This window comes from Musca vetustissima, unplaced genomic scaffold (assembly GCF_032173495.1).
Source record: "Musca vetustissima isolate MV318-11 ecotype Yass unplaced genomic scaffold, APGP_CSIRO_Mvet_v1 utg9295, whole genome shotgun sequence".
NCBI classification, from domain to species: domain Eukaryota; kingdom Metazoa; phylum Arthropoda; class Insecta; order Diptera; family Muscidae; genus Musca; species Musca vetustissima.
This window is the reverse complement of record NW_026879245.1, coordinates 87829-102896: the sequence shown is the minus strand read 5'-3', so window position 1 is coordinate 102896 and position 15068 is coordinate 87829.

Below are 15068 nucleotides of genomic sequence, written 5' to 3'. Positions count from 1 at the left end.
TGACTATAAAAAATCCAAATATTTATAATTTTTTAAGTAAAGTAAAAAAGGGATCTTGCCATTAAGCGATTTGTTGGAACCTGTCTATTTTTATATATGCCTCTAAAAACAACATATAAAAAAAATTGAGAGGCCGATATAAAATTCAAAATATTTTTTCAATACAAAAATATTGGATCAAACCAATTAAATTTTGAATTATAAATACAATACAATTTAATTTGATTTAATTTAATTTTCGTTCTTAATTTAAATTACGCTTAAAATCTCAAATTTAGAATTTTATTTTTTCAGATACTTATTTTCAATTTTGATTTTATTTTTCATAGATATATACTGTACAGGACATCAATTATTATCCGCCCAACTAATCACATTCGACAACATCGTCGTCGTCACCATCATCACTGTGTCTGTTACCCTGATTACCCCCAGCTCTTTGATGTTTCTTGAGATGTTCATTGTAGGCCTCAATGTCATTAAAACGTTGATCACATTCACAACACTCCAGCCAATCATCACCACCACCACCATTGGAGGAATCCTCACCCTCGCCCTCCTCACCATCCAAATCATACTCCTCGTAATCATTTGATGAATCGATGCTATAACTTTCACTTGATTGATATTTTCGCCCATAGTTGTTTGTCGTTCTGGATCCCCCACTACCACCACTCTCTTCCGGATGTGAATCTTTGTGTTCAGTATATTTAAGAAAATCACGAAATTTCATCGGACAATTCATGCATTTATACCAACGATCCCGCTGATGGGTTACCATATGTTTCTTCAGGGTGGAATATTCACGGAATGGTTTACGACATTTACTACAACTAAATGGTTTCTCTCCCGTGTGGATCATATAATGACGTTTGAGATTGTGGCGTGTACCAAACGCTCGATTACACAAAGGGCAGGTGAATTCTTTGCGGGTCATCATACCCATTTCATATAGGTCGGGACGATGTACAGGGGATATTTTGTCCAACAAATTTTTATTGTTATCCTCTGAGGAATTTGGAGCTTTCGTGAGAGTTGTTGTAGCTGCTTTTGTAAGGGGTTTTATAATTGCTACCGAAGTTATTGTGGCTGCGGTTTTGGAGGGTATCACTTTATGTATCATTGTGGGTGGTGGGGGTGATTCGGAAAGCATGATAACATTTTCATTATTTTTTACTTGTTCCTCGACTTTTACAATTTTTAATTGATTCGAGTTCTCATCTGATTCTTCTTTCTTCATGGCTGCCATAAGGACGGCATTTTTCGATTGCGTGCAACAATTGATGCAACGTGTAGGATCATTTTCCAGTGGTGGCAATTCTCGACAGACCATGCAAATGAAATTTGGTTCTCCTGCATGACGTCGGCGATGTTTTTTCAAATCACTGAATTCACGAAATCGGCGATCGCACAAGTCGCAGGCAAAGGGACGTTCACCTAGAAGGGGAAAAATAATTAATTGGATAAAAAATATTTTTTTAAGGCCAATTTGAGGCGAGGATTTTTAAAGAATAATTTTTTTTCAAGGCCCATATAAGACGTGGATTTTTTACAGAATTTTTTTCAAGGACCATTACAAGGCGTGGATATTTTAAAGAATTTTTTTTCATGGACCATTACAAGGCGTGGATTTATTAAAGAATAAATTTTTCAATGCCTGACCAAGGCGTGGATTTATTAAAGAATAAATTTTTCAAGACCTATCCAAGGCGTGGATTTATTAAAGAATAAAATTTTCAAGGCCTATTCAAGGCGTGGATTCATTAAAGAATAAATTTTTCAAGGCCTATCCAAGGCGTGGATAACCACATTTTCCAAATCGAAGTGGTTATAATTTGGCATTCCCGGTTCGTGTTGGGTGGAATAAAACATTTATTCTCCCCCAAACGGAACACTCTGTTTTCAAATCGATTTAATTTTTTCAATATCTTACTCACCTGTATGAATCATCATATGACGCCGTAGATTATAACTCGATTGAACTTTCTTATGGCATAGATAACACTCAAAGAAAACCCGTTCCCGCTGGCGTTCATATTCTTCCCAGCGTACAATTAAATTGCGATTGGAGTCATTCGACGATTTTGGATACTTGACCGCTGAAGAAGAAGTCGAACCATTAACCATGTTGTGGTCTACATCATCCTCATCATCATCGTCACACTCCAATTCACAACTGACCGCTGCCAGTGGCAGTGTTTCATCGTCTTCATCATCGTAGTAATCGTCATCCGCATCAATCTCACACTGATCCATTGCCGAGTTAGAGGTGGTGGTATTGCATTCTCTAGTTCCTTGTTCTTCTTCATCATCACTGCTATCAATCAAATTGATTTCGGCAATGATTTTCTGTTCCCCACCCGCCGTCGTTGAAGATTTTTGATTCGTTTTCGATTCGGTGACAGTCTTTTCCGGAATTTTAGGTATTAAACTAATATTTAAGGAGTTGGTTTGCTGTCGGCCGCCTAAATTTAAATATATCGATGATGATGACAGCGGATTGCTGGCGGCTAATCTCTTTGCGGCCAAATTCTGTTCGGCCTGCTGCTTGATTTGCTTTAATTTTTCCCGTTCATTTTCATCATCCAATTCGATAATTTCATATACCACCGGTCGACTATTCGACTCCATGGAAGATGTGGCTATGACCCGACTGATTTTCTTGGCATTGCCGGGGTACAATTGTCGCTGTTGACCGAATGACATTAGATATTGTTTTACCTTCTCGTCATCGATCGATACAAATTCGGGTTGATCTTCAATGGAAGTCGTGTCATATTGTTGCGGTTGTTGCTTCTCGCCGGTGGTCAGGGACAAAAGTGGCGGAGGAGCTGGTAATGTTGCCACTGCCGTTCCGGTTGGTGGCATGCAACATGTTTGCAAATTACAACAATAACCCACTGTACATTCCGTGCATGCTGGTGATGTTGTGGTGGGCGATATAAGGCATTCGGCGGTATTGTTACTGGACTTTAGATTATTGTTGATGGTGGTGGTGGCGGGTGATGGTGTTGCGGGAATATATGTGCCAATTGTTGCTGGTGTTTTAGTTTTCGGGTAAGGACTGCTGCTTCCGCTTCTGGAGCTCGTGTGCTGTTGCAATTGTCGATGACGATCGACAATTTTCAATGATGAATGTCCAGTTGGAAGGACGGTATTTGTTCCCGTGGCAGGCGAACATTTTACTTTCATAATAATTTCCATGGACTCTGAAAAGAGAATAAAGAGAAAAAAATTATGAATATTTTTGGTGTTGGCGGAATGTTTCTTACGTGCCACCTAATTAAATGCTAACATGCAACATAGTTTTACAATGAGATGGAGTGGCAACCTAATTTAAGGATAAAATCGATTTTTGTTTTTCGTTTTGTTTTTCGGGAATTAGATTTTTCTTCTAAAAATAGGTCAAATTCGGAAATTTTCTATATCGGTGGACCCGAATTTTCCATTCCTTCCATTCCATTCCTGTCCCCAGTGTGTGGGAAATCTACCTACTTACTTAGCTGGCTCGAGACAGAACATTTGTTCCATAAACCGAACTTAAAAAAGGTTTCCAGGCTCGTCGATCTTGTGCGCAGTTTTTCCAATTTGAAAGACCATGTTTTGATATGTCATCCTCTACTTGTTCTTTTCATCGAATTTGTGGCCTTTCCCTTCTGCGTAAAACATCCTCATTCATTCGCACAACAGACCTAGCTACAGTAGTCGCTGCAGCTCGATACGACTGACTCTGTCGATGTTTGTGTATAGATGGTATAACTCGTGGTTCATTCGACGCTCAAAAAGGAAGTCCAACTGGGGCAGCATAGCTGAAGACTTAGCTACTTATGGCCTTTGTATGTCGTTACTATGGTTTCTTTGTTTTTTTCCCAAGAGGAACCTGTTAGGGCTTTCAGGACATTATTTTCTGTTTAGATTTTCCTTTTAATGTATGCTGCGTGCTTGGTAAAATTCAATAAGTTGTCGTACACAATACCCAAAAACGTTGGACATTTTGCGGTCATCGACTCTACTGTATAGTTCTGTTCTCAACTCACCCGTCCAGGAGATGAAAAGCGTGGTCGTAGAAATTGAGAAGTTGTTTTTTCTGCATGAAGGTAACGATGGAGGTTAGATAGGTGTTGAATCTTAATACTTGGTGCCGGAAGCCTCATTTAATTTTGCGAAATTTCGATTTTCTGCCTCGAACTTACACAATTGTCTTTGTATCATTGAGATAATTACTAAAGCATGGCTTAATAATATTGCGGAAAGTGGAATCCATTATATAACCCATCAGAATCGAGTGTCAAATGTTTTGGGCAAGTCCAAAGCACCGACCACAGTCCGCATTGGTGGTCAATTCTGATTGAGGTTATTCGTAATATATGGCGTTATATCGTTGACCCTTCATGTCCCCAGTGTGTGGGAAATCTACCTAATTACTTAGCTGGTTCAAGGCAGAACATTTGAGTCATAAGCCAAACTTAAAAAAGATTTTCTGGCGCGTCGATCTTGTATGCAGCTCATACAATTTGAAAGACCGAGATGTTGTCTTCCACTTGTTCTTTCCATCAAATTCCCCTCTGCGTGAGCCATCCTCATCCAATCGCACAACATGGCCTAGCCACGGTAGTTCTCTGCAGCTCGATACGTCTGACTATGTCGATGTTCGTGTTTATACATCGTATAACTCGTGGTTCATTCGACGCCGTCATTTACCGTCCATGCAGATCTTTCGGAGCTATCTCATCTGCTTGCGTAGCTACCCATGCTTGAGATGCATATAACAGCAGGAAAATTCTAGGTACTGACGACATTCAGGGTTTTTTTCCGGCTCGAATGACCAAATGTTTGTATGTATGTGGTATGCGAATCCGTAGCAACCGCGAAATGGAACACAGAATGAGTCAATGTAAAGTTGAGAAAGAAATTACTTAAATAAGCCTCCGCTTTTACGTCTCCGTTGGATGTCGTAGAGAATAAAAAATGGAAAGAAACGATAGGCAGAATACAAGGCCGAATCAGGTGTTATGCTTAGAACAATTTTTATTTCGAATAAGTCTTACCAGTAGGAAGGTTGATTTACAAGAGAGCAAGAACTATATTCTAGTTTTCTATGGAAATAGTTCATTAAACCGAAGTTAGTCATAAATCGGTTTGACATTTAATACAGTTTTAGGTAGTATCAGCGTTTTGTAGAGTGTGAGATTGGTCTAGAAAGAAGTGGACTTGTATCTGAATTGCTTACTTAGACCATAGTAGCATCTGTTGGCCAACACTATCATTCTACGAATTTCAAATCGGATGTCTTTATTTTTATTCATGGCGGTATAACCAAGGTATATAAAATCTTTGACTACCTCGAAGATGTAGTTCCCAAGTTCATTAAACCGAAGTTAGTCATAAATCGGTTTGACATTTAATACAGTTTTAGGTAGTACCAGCGTCTTGTAGAGTGTGAGATTGGTCTAGAAAGAAGTGGACTTGTATCTGAATTGCTTACTTAGACCATAGTAGCATCTGTTGGCCAACACTATCATTCTACGAATTTCAAATCGAATGTCTTTATTTTTATTCATGGCGGTACCACCAAGGTATATAAAATCTTTGACTACCTCGAAGATGTAGTTCCCAAGTTCATTAAACCGAAGTTAGTCATAAATCGGTTTGACATTTAATACAGTTTTAGGTAGTATCAGCGTCTTGTAGAGTGTGAGATTGGTCTAGAAAGAAGTGGACTTGTATCTGAATTGCTTACTTAGACCATAGTAGCATCTGTTGGCCAACACTATCATTCTACGAATTTCAAATCGGATGTTTTTATTTTTATTCATGGCGGTACCACCAAGGTATATAAAATCTTTGACTACCTCGAAGATGTAGTTCCCAAGTTCTAAAGTTTGCTGATCCGATCACTGGTCTGAATCCTCGTTCGGTATTGAAGAGATCCGAGAGATCCCTTCCGACTTTAACTGCTTACATTGTACCAGTAAAAGTTTTCCTGTATATCCGTAATAAATTTGCAGGAATGCCGATCGCAGGCATGGCTTTTAACACCTCGGAGCGGATTGGGATTTCGAATGGTCGATTTGCTAGGTCTGAAGTCGCATTGGTATGGTCCAATAATATCATTGACCTTTGGCTTCAGTCGTTAACACAGTACGGTGGATAGCACTTTATATTCGATGGGAAGGATACTTATTCCTTAATAGTCTTGTTTCTTTTTTAAGCACGGAACACAGGATGCTGAGGTTCCAATCTTTGGCCATGCATTCCTCTAGCCCAATTTACTAATTAGGTGGTGCATGCTCCTAATCAGCATCTGATCACCAGTCTTGTTCGGCTGGTAGGCCATCGGCACCTGCTGCTTTATTGTTCTTCAGCCGATTAATTACTACTCTGACCTCATCTTGGCTAGGTGGTATACACTCTATACCGTCATCTCTTATTTGTCCTGGGGTATCTACCTCTTCGCCACTATTTGATGCCAGAAGCTTTGCTAAATGCTCCAATCAGATCCTCAACACTCTATCTGTATCTGTCACCAGGTTCCCTTCGGGTTGGTGTTTTACTCTTGGTGGTCGTATAATTTGACGGCGATATAATAAGGTTTATTTACTGCATGATGGTAACAATTTCATCTATGTCTACTCCCGAAGAAAAATTATAATGACTGGTGGTGATAGATTCGCAATGTAAAGGAGTGGCGACAGGACTTCTCCTTGCAATATGCCGATTCTAATTTGTACGAATTTCGATTTTCTGCCTCGGAATTCCACATATGCCTGTGTACCATTGAGAGAATTACTACAAAAATCGAGTGATCAACGCAGCGACAACAGTCTGCCTTGGCGGTCGATACTGATTGAGGTCACTCGCAATATATTATCGTTAATCGTCGAGTGCCGTCGTTGTGCTATAAGGTTCAGTAGAGAAATGGGACGATATAATCCTCCGGAATCAGCCTGTTTTCTGTTTTTGGAAGTAGTATGACTTGAACAATTTTGCAAATTTCTGGTATTGTCAACAGGTTAAACAAGATATTTAGAAGTTGTGCGAGATATCTTAGAGCTATGAGCATACGGTAATTTGTAATGGTCCGACCTCTACATCATACGTGAATTGGATATTAATAAATCAATGTTCTCGATCTCATTCTTCTTCACGATACAGAAAATTTAAAGTTGGGTATAATATTCGGCTTTGTCACTAGTTTTTCCAATAATCCTTATTTAAAAAATTCCATATAAAGCATTTAGGTTAGACATTCTCCAATTTTAATGTTTCTGTTAGCACATGCCTTCCTTAATATAAATTTCTATTTTTCTTATTTAATAAATATAAGTTTTTTTACTTTTTCCAGAATTTTTCATTAAGTCGGTAAGTAATTTTTCTCTATCTATATATTTCGACATAATCCTATCATATTTTTATCAAAAACTAGAGCCTAGAAATGCAATAATAACTCAAGAAAGGGGACGCTATTCGAATATAATTTTTCAGTTTCTAAAAGGTAAACCAAATGGAAATGACGGGACTGTAGTGTACTTTTATTTTTATTACTTCCAATATTTCAATTGTCATCGAAAAAGCTGCTGAAGATGTGACATTTCTCACGAACAAAAAAATATATTTTTACCCGAAGTACCCCTACTAATCCTGATCATTATTCGCTCCATATGAAGTCATAATTTTTCAAATTTCATTGCAATGCAAAATAGTCAAATGTAATCCGAGTCTCTTGTTTCTATAAAAAATAGATAGAAACCCATGCAAAATCCACAGAAAAATCATTTTAAATTATTCTCTGTATTCTTTTTTACAAGAATCAAAAATAATTCTGAAGACAGAATTCGTACAATTTGAATAAGAAGCGATTTAAATAAATTTGACTGTATACACAAATTAGTACTGTACACAAATTTACTCCCTTCTCTTCATTGAATAGCTCATAACTTCACCAAAATTTTGAATTATTTTGATTTTTCTTTTGATATGTGTCGTCCATAATCAGGTCTTGACATATGAAATCCAAATAATATATACATATCTACTAGCTGCATATTACATATAAGCTCTAAAACATTTTGTTGCCTGTGGGCAACATTGGGCCACAAAGGGTTAAAGCAATCTTTGGTGTTCTCTAATGACCTCTGGTGTTGACTCCTTCGGACAACATTCTTCCGTAAATGAATAATGATTTGATATCCACTTCTTCGTTTATCCCTCCAATCACTTGAGCTTTTCGCTAATGTTGTTCGACTTCGTTTTGTCGTTTTTCTGACATTTCACAATTGTTGTATAATACAAAAAGGATAATCAAGAATCAATTTCGGTGAATGCTATTCATAGCGGTTTAAAAATCAAACGTAGAGGTTCCCTTATGGTCAGTATTGTTCGCTTGAAATTTTTCATTTTATCCCGTATGATCACCAACGAATTCCGTTAATGGCCCAAAACTTTTGAACCGGTGAAACGTAGAGGTTTCCTATTGTTCGCTCGACATTTTATCCCTTATGATCAGCAACGAATTCCGTTATTGGCTCCAAAACCTTTATCACAGTCTAATCACAGCGGGTAAAAGCAAATGCAGTATTTCCCTGAGCGTCTTTGTGTGGTAGACGTTTTTACTATATTTCTCTCATTTTATCGTGCTTAGGTAGGATGGTCAAGGATGAACTACGATGACTGGTAAAATAGAAATCTTATTATAGCAATAGCAATTAAGTTAGTTAGTTGCTGATATGTTTTGTATGTATTTCAATCTATTAATGTTAGTTCTCTGGGGGCTGATGCTGAGAGTCGATAGAGAAATAATTGCGTATCGTAAATAATTCCGATCGTTCGCAATTTTCTAATTCTGAGAATCGGCACGTAATGAATCGTGGAAGCAAGAAAATATTAACCAACACTGTGAAAAATCGTAAACAAAAACCATCTGCTTCGCGAAAATTAAACAAAGTAATTAACATATTTTTTTAAAGCAAATATAATTTGAAATTTATAAACAAAAAAAATGTATCCGAGTTTAGTTTGTTGTGTAGTTCAACGATTATAAGAAGACAACTCCGTATGAAAAGTGATCGATTTACGTTGACAGATTTGTTATGCCCTCCACCCACAATATTAAGTTCTGTCTGTCGTGTCTGTTTTAATCAGCCTCCCAACGAAAATATCGACACAATTTGACAGAGACAGAGAAACGGTGGTATATTCTTTAGATGGTATATGGGAAGGTCTGTCAACGCAAATGGGTGTAACTCGGGATTCGAAACGCCTTTACACTTGTTCTTTTGAAGATTCGATTTTAACACTAGAAAGACTGGAATTTTGTATATACCTATATTGCATAAAATCGGTCAAAATGACCTCATTCTAAAATAATTTTTATTTTGTAAAGACATTTCTTAAACTTATTTTTTACATTATTTACAATCATTCACAACTTTGTTATTATTTGTTTTCGGTGGGAGAGCTCCCGAGTTTCCCTTTTTGAAAAATTAGAACGCGGACAAAATGTTCCAAAAAGAGGAAGTCTTTACTCTAAGAGTGAAATCGACTGGAAATATAAATTTTATTTTTCCCGATATGAGTGTTTGTTTGTGTTTCTAGAGTAGCAAACGGTTTTCGACGTTGTTGCACTGATCTGGTCATATAAGAAATTTACTTTATACAATAATAAAAGTAGTTTGATTATTTAATATTTCACAAGAGGTCAAAATGACCGATGTTAGGCCATATAGGTATAGCACATGTGAATACGGGGAATGAAAGAGGGGAGGAAGCAGCTACTATGAATAATAAACGTAGTTCTATGTGGTACAAAAAGTCACCAAATTTTAAAAAGCTGTGTCATAATATACACAATTGTTTTTGTACTTCAAATTGAAAAAGCGTCAAAATGACCTCTTTCGGCAATCTGGGTTAAAAATGCAGAAACTCGAAATTGAGCCGTTTTGTCGATAGCTTATACAGTATTTTTCGGTTAATTGAACCTACGGTTAATTGGTTTCCACGCTTAATTGAACCACATGATGGGTCAAAAATATTTCATTTCAAAGTAAGCGGGTTCGGATAATTGGTTCCTCGGTTAATTGAACAAAAATTTGTGCAAATTTTGATGTGCAATTAACCGAAAAATACTGTATACTATCGTTCAAAATAGCGAAAGCTTGCGTGTGACAGTTAAGCATTAATGCCTCAAAGCATACGAAATTCCGATACACTTTAAGCGATATCGTCTAGCAGAATACCAAAAGTACGAAATTTCGATAATTCCGAACAGTATCGACTCTCAGCATCAGCCCCATGGTTCTGGTGGCACTCAGAAATGGCACTATTTAATTTCGTTATCCTCATCTCCCTCTCGATCGGCAATTTCTTCTTTTATGATAGTTTAAAGGAGGCCCTAATATCAATTTTACATTAGGTGGTCCAAGTAAATCTTTATTTAACATTCTGTATTAATTCGCCTCAGTACTTCATTGTTTCAAATGCGAGACCAGGATATTTTAAAGATCCGTCAATATACCCACATTTCAAACCATAAAGGTGATTTGAGTGGAAATTTCATTATCTTTACACAGACTTCAACATTTGTCAGTCCTGATTATGATCATTAAGAACACTTTAAAAATGACCAATGAATATCAAATTTGTTCTTTACAAAATTACAACGGAGAACATTTAGCAAAATGTCATAAATAAAATATATCGCATTCAATATTTTCATTTAGAAGAGGAAAATTTCAAGAATTCTCCACTGTTCTTCAATGCCGCCATTATATATTTTTTGTTTTTATATATTATCCTTAGCAATAATTTCCATTATACTACACACTACTCCCAACAAGACTTGAAGCAATTCAAATGCCAATTAGAGTTGGAAATACGTCCAAAACAACAAAGAAATGTTTTCTCTGTTAAATATACATCAACAAAACAAAAACAACAATTCTTATACTCTTCTCCACTTCTCACCAAACACTCTTCAAGTGTCAGACTTAATAGAGTGGATTTTTGTTGTTGTTATAATAATAACAATAATAATAATGAACAAGTGTCCTTTTAATGAACGCACTCACTCACTCACACACACACAATCTAAATAAACTTACTTTATCGAAAAACAAAAAATATTATTAACAAATTCACTTTTTAAGTTGTTGTCGTTTTCTTAACAAAACCACCAAACAAATCGAAAGAAACAAACAAATCAAAAAATGCCAAGAAAAATTAGCGAGTTTTTCTTTAATGGTTGTTTTCCAGCAACTCTCTAAAACCCAACTGGATTTCACTGCGTCACCATCACCACACAAAACGCCAACAATGGAGGAGATGCACACAGCAAACACACAGAGCAGAGCACGGTCGTCGGTCTGTGAAATAAAAAGAAACAGCTCAAAATAATTGGAAAAATACTAAATAAGAAAACAACAACAATGGCAGTAACAACAACAACAAAAATCGTGAAAAAACACAGTTGTTTTACTCGGCTAAGCAGCACTCGACAATGGCACACAGAGCGAGCAAGTGAGCGAGCATGCGAGCAAACGAACCCGCCAGCCAGCCGAGACATCTGACAGGCAGTCCAAGCAGCCAGGCAGGCAGGCAGTGTTAGTAGTCCATAACAACAAAAACAAAAAAACCCACGAATGGCAACGGTCGTTCCCCACATTTCAGATATACACACAACGCAACCTACAACTCACTCGCAGAGCCAAGCGAGCCCAGCAGAGTTACAGGCATCATCATCAGCACCATTGTCGTGCTGTAGAAGAAATACGTAGTATGAATTTTTGCTCGACAACGGACTTTAGGTGGTTGTCGTGCTGTTACTACCACGGCTGTTGACTGTTATTATTGTGGTGGTCGTTGTTTTTATTGTTGTTGTTTGGCAGTGTGATCACGAACAACAAACTGGAATCACAGGCCATGCAGGCAGGCAGACAGGCAACCAAACAGCCAGGCTATGATGTGTCGAGAGCTACAAGCATTCCGGATACCCTCTCCCCCTCTATCACCACTTGATAGATTGCAGGAACATGGCAAATAACAAGTTAGGAGAACCGAGATACCAGATCGAATGATGGGGAGGGAGAGAGGGTATCCGCACCTAAATGACTGTGCCACGGAGAGGATTCGCGCTCGGTTGCTTGCTCCACATGCAGCAGAAAACGACAAAGAAGAAGAATGATGATGAACAAAACCTAAGACTCACGATTTTCTAGACTTGATTTAAAAAATGCTTGAAGCTAAATACAACAAAAACCCATGGATTCAGCGAACGACGGTCGACACGGTCGAGTCTCAGAAATTTTTGTTGTGAATTCACCCAAGCAAAACCTAAAATCAAACTCAGCCACCATCATCGTCATCATCATTTAGACAAAATGTAAAGCTCCGATGGTCAACAACGAACTTCAATGACGGCTACAATCACTACATCGAAATATAATTGAAGTCGGATAAAAATAAATGCAGGAGATCCCTATTTTGCAGTGTACGACAGTGTACGAACTTCGGCGCACGTAATCTAATCACAGCGAGTAAAAGTAAATTAGGGGTTATCTGAAGGTCTATATGGTTGTGCATTAGGTATGGTAAAGAACGAACCTGTGTGAGGACTAGTTACTGTAGTCAGTCTAATCATAGTATTTAAAGCAAATGTAGGGGTTCCCTTAAGATATGTGGGCAGTTTTTCGCAGACATTTTTTTCAATTTTCCCGAATAAGGACGATAACCTTCAATGAAGTTCGGAGATGCATACAATCTTCTATTGCAATCTACTAACAATGGTCATAAGCAAATTGATCGCTATCGGTCGGCCGTTTATAAAACATTTCTTCCATTTTACAATTTCGATCAATCGAATTTCGGGGAAGGTTACAATCATTTACTATTTTATCGTACACGACGAATAATGATCAACAACGAACTTCAGTGAAGACTACAAAACGTAAATTTAGGTTTTCCCTGAGGATCTGTGTTGTTCACTTGTTCAGTCGAAATTTTGCTGCGCCTATGGGATGGTGACAAATGAACTTGAACGGACTCGTCTACAGGTTGCGGATTATGTAAAGCTCAATATATCCATTGGGTAGCTGAGAATATTAAAAGCAACCGCAGACAATTAGTGGGTCCTGGAGGAGAGTCTCACTGGGTATGACCGATTTTCTATGATCCCAGGACTGATGAGGCCAGAATGGCGCTTCCTCGACTGTATTCTGACGGTGCCTTGTTGATATCTGGGCGCCTCAACAAATTCGTTCTTACTTATATGCAGAGTCCTTTCCATGGAATGAGGATACACCATCTCATAACTCAAGTCCTCGCATCAAAAATTTTGTTATGAAGTCGAATTTTATACCCCGACTTCTTCAAAAAATAAAAATGTTATGCAATGCGATTTTTTGGCTGATGTTCGACCTATACAAGGTCGCATCCCAATTCACCTCCACAAACGATGATATGGACCTTCTACTCGACCTTATTGAGGAAAACGGCTCCTTATGCCTTAGTCAGGAGAGTATGTCGAATCATATTTAGTATGACTCACCATTGACAGACAAATAAGGCACTATGGATACCATTGTGATTAGCACTACGGTGATTAACACAATGGCTCACACAATTAAGGTGAGTCTTCTCCGACGATGGGTACCGGTTTATCGAATAGAGTCCCATTTCTGACAAAGAATTCCTTCTGATTAAGAGGAAACTCAAATTCATGGAAGTTCTCTCGTTGCTATCCGAATGACATTGCGGGAGAATTATGAATTGAAAGAATTCACACGTCGCGTATGAACTGAACCACTGTAGCCCCTCCAAAGTAGGAGAAGACTGTGAGGACGATGGTGGCTGGGACTTCTGATCACTCAGCTTCCTCCAAGGCAGCTCTGGGAAGGTAAAGTAGTGTCGAAGTCGGTGAAGGATTTGATCTCAACAGCTCAAACTAATCACAGCTGTTTAAAACAAACGTAGGCCCCTGGCGCTCACAAACTTTTTGCGGGCATAAATAATGGACATCAAGAAACTTCGTGGCTCGCTGCCATAATCGTAATTTCCCATTTATCGTAATCTAATCAAAGCGGGTAAAAGCAAACGTGAGTTTCAGAAATGGTCAGTATTGTTCGACTTCGTTCTGTCGGATTTCCGACATTTCCCTATTTTGTAGTTCACACAGGATTGCCAACTTCGGTGAATGCTAATCAAAACGGTTTAAAAACAAACGTAGAGCTTCCCTAATGGTCGGTATTGTTCGCACCTCATTTGTACATTTTACTCTGTATGGTCACTTTGTTAATGTCTCCAAAACCTTTATCAGACCTAATCACAGCGGGTGAAATCAAAAGCGTAGGAGTTCTCCCATTGTACTGTGCATGATCGATGGTCAGGGGTCCTAAAGATCTTTGGTGTTCGACTTCGTTTCGACATATTTCCGATATTTACCACATTTCATCGGGATGTCAAGAACAAACTTCGGCTTTGATCATTACAGATCAAACTAATCAATGCGGTTTGAAGAAAAAGTAGGGGTTCCTTAAAGGTTTCTGGTGTTCATTCCTTTGGGCAACCTGTTTCCGTACATGAATAATGGACGGGTGGAATACACATAGGATTTCTCTAATGGGCATTTCCATATTTTTTAGTACAAAAAGGGTTGTCAAGAACCAACTTTGGTAACTGGTACGTTCTAATCGTAGCGTTTAAAAAATTTAAACGAAGAGGTTCCCAATGGTCGGTGTATTTCGCTTTATATATTTTTCTGTTTACTCCGTATGGTCAACAACGAATTCCGTTAATGGCTTCAAAACCTTCATCACAATCTAATCACAGTCGGTAAAATGAACAGCGTAGGGGTTCCCTGATTGTTTGTGCTGTTCGCCTCTGTTCGTTCGACATTTTGTTCATTTTGCCGTGCATGAACGAGCCAGCCAGCCAGTCACACACATTCAACACAGCACGAACACGCATACCTACTACCTACACCTAGAAATTATTACCAATTGTGCCTTTTGCCTTCCCCTTGGTAAATGTGAATCTAGCAGCCAAGAGTCTATAGTATACACCATGAGTGGTTTAGG